Source organism: Emydura macquarii, unplaced genomic scaffold (assembly GCF_026122565.2).
Source record: "Emydura macquarii macquarii isolate MOO-44397 ecotype Brisbane River unplaced genomic scaffold, CSIRO-AGI_Emac_v2 contig_2636, whole genome shotgun sequence".
In the NCBI taxonomy this organism is placed as follows: domain Eukaryota; kingdom Metazoa; phylum Chordata; order Testudines; family Chelidae; genus Emydura; species Emydura macquarii.
Window position 1 is genome coordinate 22,467,434 of NW_027132773.1, and position 7,968 is coordinate 22,475,401.

Here is a 7,968-nt window from a genome sequence, read left to right on the forward strand (position 1 = left end):
TCCTTTATTTCCCAGCCCCAGTGATGACAGGGGCACTTTGTCCATAACAAGCCTGCAAACCAGTAGTATCTTGAGACCACTTCTGGTGAAAGCTCTTGCCCTTTTCCTTCCAGATGTTGCATAGGGTGTAGCACACCACAGCAATACAAATGGCATTGGGCATACTGGCATTCAAACGGGTATGCAGGCAGTTGCCTTCAGTTGGCCAAGTGCCCTTTCTGTAACCATCCTGCAACTGCTCCACGTGCAATTAACCCTCTCTCTTCCAGGTGCTCTTATATCAGGGTCCAGCTTCATAAACTGGGACAGCATAGAGTAAAAACAACAATGAACAGACACCCCCATTCATAAGCATGTTATTTAAACACAAAAGAACCTTATTCCTTCCAAACAAATAAATGTCAAATCACCTCAGCATCCTTGCCAGTGCTTCCCACACTGATATTCATAAACCTGCCTCTATGGTTGGCCAATACTTGTATAATGATCAAGTAGTATCCTTTACATCGTTTACAGTTGACATATTTATGTGCTGCTTGTGGTAAGTAAACCATAGGCACACATGCATCATCAATGACCACAGCACAGTTCAGGAACCCCATTCTCTCAAAGCCAGCTATTACTTCAGGCACAATAGCTACATCCATCACCCATAGGTAATCAACAGCAATAATGCATCACAAACCACCACTACCATAGCACCAGCTTTCCAACACCAAACCGGTTAGCCATGGATATATAGCAGTTAGGGGTAGCCAACTTCAGGTGATGCTAACACTCTACTTCTGGACTGTTACCAGCCTCCCTTGTTTTTTAAATTCTGGTGCTGGAGGACTGGGCCAAACTCCACACAGAGCTCCAGGAAAGTGGCCTTCCTCACACAGAACTTCTGGACCCACTGGAGGTCATCCCAGGTCTGCATGACAACGTAGTACTCTGTGTTTATGGTACTGCGCTAGATGTGTTGGTCTCCACAGGGGAAATCTGCAGCAATTACAGCATGCACCAGCTGTCTCCACTCTGCCATATCAGCATCCAGCCAGCATGATCTCCTAAAGACTTGCTGCTGCCTTCTGAGGGTCACCAGCTGCCACTAAAATGACCACAAGCATGCTCCATGTCTTCAATCTGCATCCTGCTCCAATAGTAGCACAGCCAAAAGCAAGAACAGTTCATCCACTGGTGCTGAATCCATGCCTTAGCACTGGCTGGAAGGGACAGAAGTGAGAAGCATGCAAAGCTGGAAGTCCCTCCATTTAAAATGCAGGAGAGCTAAGAAAACTTCTCCACAGGTGCTCAAGAAGAACAGACAATTTCTTCCACACCACATCATGAAACAATTCCTAGAGTGCTCAAGTTAGTTTAGTGCTAAGAACTCTGGAATTCACTCCCATAAATCCTAGCTTCTAACCGGAATTATCTGCAGTCCAGTATGGATGTGGCTACAAGTGTATGAGTCAACTGCAGCTCTGCCGAGTGGATGTTCGCAGGCAGACTTGGCTAATCTGTGTACTAGGACACTTAAGACAGGGAGCGGTTTATTTATTTTTAATACAATGAAAAATATATTTAGAAATTGAGAAGTGCAGCTGCAATTACCACTTATTTGACAGCTCACAAAAAAGCACATCACCACCATGATGTCTTAATATTCTGAGGTATACATAACTTATTGCAATCAAAGTTTGTTCAGTCATTCCACAATAGCTAAGAACAAAATAAATGCATTAATTAAATCAAAAAGCAGTTACCTGCCAACCCACGATCCCCAAAAGGAGTGACTAGAACATCTATACACTGGATTATAATCATAGTATGGTACATATCTGTGTCTTTGTATCACTGAAAATATCTAGCTTTTTGTCACGATAAGCATCCCCATAAAGCACCATATCCTAGTAGCTAGCTTGCTACTACAGCACATTCTAAATGAATGTACCACGAAAGAGAAACCTCAACAAAAATAAAAGGAATAGTTACAAATGCTTTCTACTGAATCAAGCTCAAGTTTACTACAGAACAAGGGATTTATTCTCCCAGGCTACCGAAGAATGGTCAAATCCCAGGGAATGTATCAAGACAACACCGTAAGAATTAGAACCTCACTTTTTAAGAATGACATTCATATGTTGCATGGAGAGCTGATGCAAACACATGATCCACATAAATGCACGAGGAAGACAGAGAGACTAGTCACGCAAGAGAAGTCTATATCGCTTGCAAGGCTGAGGAAGTCACAAGGGCATCTACACAATCACTAACCAAGCCATTATTTGAGAGGAGGTGTGCTACAGTCCCTGAAGTGGGGGGACAAAATCCTAGGTAGTTCCAATGTCCCAGAACACTCAGATAGGAGGTAAAGAGAGGAAGTATCCACTATTCTAGTCACTGAATTGGAGTTGCGAGTGCAAAGGGGCTGCACTGAAGAGTTATATTCTGCCTACAGACTAATGGTCAGATGTAATTATCCCCACACAGAGACCATCATGCCAAGCCCAATCACATGAGCTGTGAGAGGAAGTAATTTCACATCAAATTCAGTTTCTATACAGAGCACTCGCTCCCTAATGAACACATACACTCTCTGATTTTGCAAATATGGAGCTTAATAAGTGGGTCTTCTATAGCACCTTTCCTATACAGATCTCAAAGATCTTTACAGCACGATTATATTGACCTCTATTCTACTAAAGGTGAAACAGAGGCACAGAGAAGTGAAGGGACTTTCACAAAATCATGCAGCAAAGTAAGAACACAGGTGAGAACAAAAATGTACAGGACTGAGCCCTAAAAATGTAGCCTTTTCCACTCTATTTATACTGAAAGATGTGAACTCTAGTATGAACATGTAAACCTTGAAAATTAAAACTGACTGAAATTTTGACTGTGAATATAAACTCAAGGCTCAGTCTTGCAGCCCTTATTCACACAAGTGATTCTTTTGCCTTTAATGGGATTACATGTGTAAGGATTAAATCAATCAATCAATCTAAATTAACAAATTCTACTGAATTAAAATACAAAATTCTAAACCAGCATTTCCTCCACCCCATCTGGCTCTGCCAGTGACTTGTGTCTTAACTGTGACAGATTTTTAGACTAAAATAATCTGGACAGTGAACTGCTTATTTTTGTGACTGCACAATACCAACCCATCATGAGCACTTAACAAGCAATAAAATCCCCTAAGTATTATGCCTTATTACTGTATAAAAAACACAAAACAGAAAATAAGTATTCAGTTAGCGTGACTGCCACACTCAAATTTCAGAAAATATTTTACAAATATCTATCATTAAATTTCCAATCTTTTTCTGTATTATCCTTCTCATTTTAAAATATTGCCATTTATGCATCTAAATGATGTTCTCTCCTATATGCCCTTTCCCACCTGTGCCAGATATGGAGCTGCTCTGTAGTCATCTATGAATACTGCGAGGTGACCTGATTATCAGGATATTTACAGTATGACTATATGGGTAACTCAACAGGGCTGTTGGAAAAACAAGCAGGAAGCAAAACAATGGCTTGAGATAAGCCACCCAGCCCTTTCCTCTCCATAGAGGCTTCAAAGCTGTTTAGAGAAATGCCCAAATTATTCACTGTGAATATTCAATCTTCAGGCTCCACCTTCATTACAAAACTTGTTTTGACACATGGGCCCAACGGAGGAAGCCATCAGATAAAATGGAATATAAACAGGTAAAATGACTCTCTGTCCAGAGGCCCATCAGTTATTGCTAGGGAGCTGTTCAAGCTGACATCCAGAACCTGCTCAGGTGTCTAAAGAAGTTAGGCCTGCCATCACAGAATGGTAGGGCTTTAGGTAAGATGGACAAACACTGTTAAAAATCTTTTTCTGTAAGTGCTTTATTCCTATTGTTAAGATTAAATAATACTTTGGTATAAGACGGCTGTCTGGTCAAAGACTCCCAAAGAGAAAACCACAGATGACAAATCCAGTTGGACTTGCTGGAAAAGCATGACAAACACAGGGCAGCACTAGATCTGGTCTAAATGTGGGAGAAATATGGAATTCCACTCCAGTAGAGGTAAAGGTACAATGTCTGACACTTGAAGAGGAGAACTAAGAGAGGACAGAGATGCAACTAGCCCTCCAATCATAACACCATTCAGTCAGTTAAACATGGAGACAACCATGAAATTAACCAAACAATATGGAACAGAAAAATATGCTTCACTGAAACCTCCACTTGAGCCTTTGACATTTAGGTATCACATACTGGTATACTCTTGACTAGTCAGAAATGCCAGCCCATCTCCATCATACTTAACTTCTGTGATATGTTAAAAGCAACAGGTATGTGTGTACTTATACCATTGTGTAGTATTCATTTATAATCTGAAAAGAAGAGGCTGGATGGAGACCAAATAGTCTTTACCGCAAGAAACTTTGACTGTGATCCAACTATCAGCTATTGATTGCTCTCTGATTCTGGCACATTAGAGCTACCAGTAGTGCTGTAGCTACTAAGTAGTATTAATCTAATCCCTATACAACAGAATGTTAAAAGCTTTAGTGTTTAGTGGTAGAATGATTAGAAAAAAAATTACAAACCTGAAAAACCCTTCCTCACAATAGTAATCCTACTGAAATCAAAAGGACCACTAGCATGAGTAAGCATTTGCAAGATAGGTACCTAATCCTTTAGGCTGCAATCTAACAAATTCTCATGCATGTCCTTTATTTTACTCATGTGGGTAGTCCCATTGATTTTAATAAGACTAATCAGGAGAGTAACGATAAGCATATGCACAGGTGCTCACAAGATCAGGGTCTTAGAGAATTATTTCCATACCATGGATACAAAATGAACTCTACAACTTAAAATATTATCTGGTTGTCTTTACCTCCAATGTCATTTTCATTCCTTGTCAAGAGAATGCTTTGAGTGTGAGCCATTTAGATGGGTTCATGTATTTTTATTTAATTATTATGAAATAACTGTCCACATTTATGTAATGCTTTTCAGTAGTTATCAAAGCTCTTTACAAAAGTAGGTAGGTATCATCATACCCATTTTACAAGTGGGAAAACTGGGGTAAGGTCCGAGGTCCCATAGCTTAGTTAGGACCTGAGGCAAAAATAGAACCTAGGGTAGACACAGGGCTTTACACTACCTAGGAGCACCTAGCTATTATTGTGATAGAAACTCAAAGATAAAGATTTATGATCTATATTTAATAGAAATCATGGAAGTAGAAAAATTAGAGATCAAAGAGATGTATTAGGTCATTTAGACCCAGATCCTACAATCAGATCCATGAGGATGTAACTCAGCATCCATACGTACCCAAATGCAGAACTAGGTCCTTAGCTTATCCCCCTGCCAATGCAGGATTGGTCTCTACAGTAATTCCTTTAATGTTTTGTTGAATATAGGGTTAACCATAGATAATGGAAATCTTCAATACAAAAGTTATCAGTTACAGAACATTTAGTAAAATGTTATTTAAAAAGAAAATTACTTCTTTACAGCAGTATTTCTTCCTTCTCCAAGAACATAAGGGGTTTGTCTATTTTTAGAAAACTGACAGTTAAAACAGTACAAACCCCTTAGTGTGAACACAGTTGTGTCAATATAATGGCACTTCACACTGATTTTGTTATTTCCATACAAGAAAAGGAATAACTTATACTAGTAGATATATTTGTATAACTGACTCCACAGTAGGGTTTTTACCAATAAAGCCACACTGCTAAAAAAAAGCTAGCCTCCTAATTGAGGTAGTTATACTGGTAAAACTAGGTCTTTAGGGAAACTAAAGCCTTTCACTGTTGGGTGATTGATGGCATCAGAATTGGTATCATGCTACGAAGTCACATATGAGGAAAGTTGAACTGAGAAAAAAAATCATGCTTACTTATTATGTATCCAGGGTAAAATGTCAGGGAAGGCATTTCTACAAATGACGACATACTGATGCAAAGAGATAAGCAAAAGTACACAATTCAAAACTGGAATGGACAGTGTTTGAATTGTGGTTCACCTTTTTTTTTTTTTTTTAAACTTGTTTTATACCAAAGCAGCTGATCGCAAATAATAGAGAAAAAACAAAAAAAGCCCATTTCAGTTTATGGCTACTAATCACTAAGCACACCTATCAAAAGTTATCAGATATCTGCATTCTGTAGATCTTTATCTCCTCTGTGAGGAATGTATCAAGCACTAGCTTGGGAAGCTTCAAGCTCTCTCTCCACACCTGAAATTCCTCTCTACACACACTTCACTTCATCACTGATTCAATGACCTAGAGCCAGTCCAGAAACTTGCATTTCCACTCTGCCCCGTTCTCTGATCCCGTGCTAACCTTAGTCGCTTTTCACCTTTTGGTTTTCCCCCCCACACACACACGGGGATGGGGGGGAGAGAGAGGCGGTGTGAAGAGACCTGGTGTAGAACAGCCGAAATGTTTCCCTTTCAAGTGCGTGAGTTTCTGTGGCAGCAGACACCGACACAAAGAGGAAACTAGTCTGGGGAGAAAAGGAAGCAGAGGAAAGCAAACTGAGGCATTGAGAGAGACTGCAAGGGGGTGGGGGGATGGAAAGGATGCCGGGCTGCTGGCGGCAAAGGGAGAGGGCTGAAGAGGAGCCTTGGGAAGGCCGGATTGCGGTGCTGGCAGAGGCGGCGGTCGAAGGGTCACAGGCTGGGGGTGAAGACCTGCGCGCTGGAGGTGAAGGAGCCAGGGTAGCTGTGGAGCAACGAGCGAGGGACGGGGCAGGGCAGAGCAGGGCAGCCCAGCGGGAGGTGGGGAAGACTAGGGCGGGCCAAGGGGGCAGGCGAGGGGTGAGGAGCAGGGACGCGAGCGGGCAAAGGGGGCCGAGTGAAGGAGCCGGGGCGGGAGCCGGGCGCTCAGGGTGAGACGGGACCGGGGGCGGCGGGTTGCGCAGCGTCTCTGAGCCCCGGGGCGGGTGCGGACGCGGACAGCCCGGGGCGGGGGGGACGCGGAGAGCCTCTTACCTGCGCCTCCGCTCAGCCTGCTGCCGGCCTGCCCCGGCCCGCACCGCCTCCTCCTTGCTCGGCGGCGGCTGCGCCCTGCGCGCGGACTCGACCCGGCTCGGAGTCGGCGGGAGCCCAGAGGGTGACGGAGGAGCAGGAAGCGAACGGTCCTGCCGGCTGGCTCCGTCCCGCAGCTGGCGCCGGAGAGGCGGGGAGCGCTCGCTCGCCCCCTAGCGCCGGCGGACTCCGGCCACAGCCTGAGCCCACCCGCCCCGCCCCGCGCCCGGGCCCCGCCCCCGGGCCCCGCTGACAGAGAGCAGAGCCGCCTATCCCACGGCCCCTCCCCCCCCATGCCCTAGGGTTACCCATCCCCTGGCCAGTGTTTCACTGGCCTGGCTGGGTTTTTTATGGATTTGCCCATGGCCAGAAAAATAATGTAATCTGCTGGGGTTTGGGGATCTGTTTTACGTGGGTCTAAAGATTTGCATTATTAGCAGCACCGTTCAAAAGTTTCTGCGTTCCCCTAAGGGTGCTGCAGTGTTTCCACTTGCCCGGCGGCTAACACAGATCCAAACTGTTGAAAATACAGCAGCTGGCTGCCCGCCAAGAGGCGGCTGCCCTGCCCGCAGTGTGTGGGTGGGAGAGCCCCTATGAGTCATGCGAGAGCCAGGGGACTTGCCATGTTTTCAATCTTACCTATATGTGTTATCACGCTAGATACTACAAGTGTCCGTTGAAGAGGGGGTGTGTGTGCGTGTGGGGAGGGGGGGATTGCGGAGTTGCCTTGTGTTTGGGGGTTGCAGCAGGCTTGCCTTCATGGGAGGAGGTGCCGGTTTGTACGCATCTCAAAGGTGGTAACTCTACCACACTGACCCCCCTTCCCCAGGGCCTGCTCCACAGCCCCTCACACCCACACCAACAGCTGTGACCGCCTCACTGACCATCAGTATTAAATACAAAATAAAATAATAATTCCCCATTACCACCCCAGGCTTCCACCAAAGAA

The 7,968-nt window shown here is 44.3% G+C and overlaps 1 protein-coding gene across 4 annotated transcripts in view; it reads right to left on the reverse strand.

The window, feature by feature from the left end:
- Nucleotides 1-7,133, reverse strand: part of FAM3C (FAM3 metabolism regulating signaling molecule C) — a 50,043-nt gene extending 42,910 nt beyond the window's left edge. Inside the window, exons 1-2 of one of the 4 annotated variants that reach the window (XM_067564287.1) lie at nucleotides 6,984-7,133; nucleotides 6,334-6,496 (exon numbers count right to left, since the gene is read on the reverse strand). The gene's annotated coding sequence lies outside the window, so the exon portion shown is untranslated. The remainder of the gene's footprint in view (nucleotides 1-6,333; nucleotides 6,497-6,983) is intronic. The other 3 variants (XM_067564283.1, XM_067564281.1, XM_067564282.1) reach the window with 3 other exon arrangements.
- Between the last annotated feature and the right edge of the window lie 835 nt (nucleotides 7,134-7,968).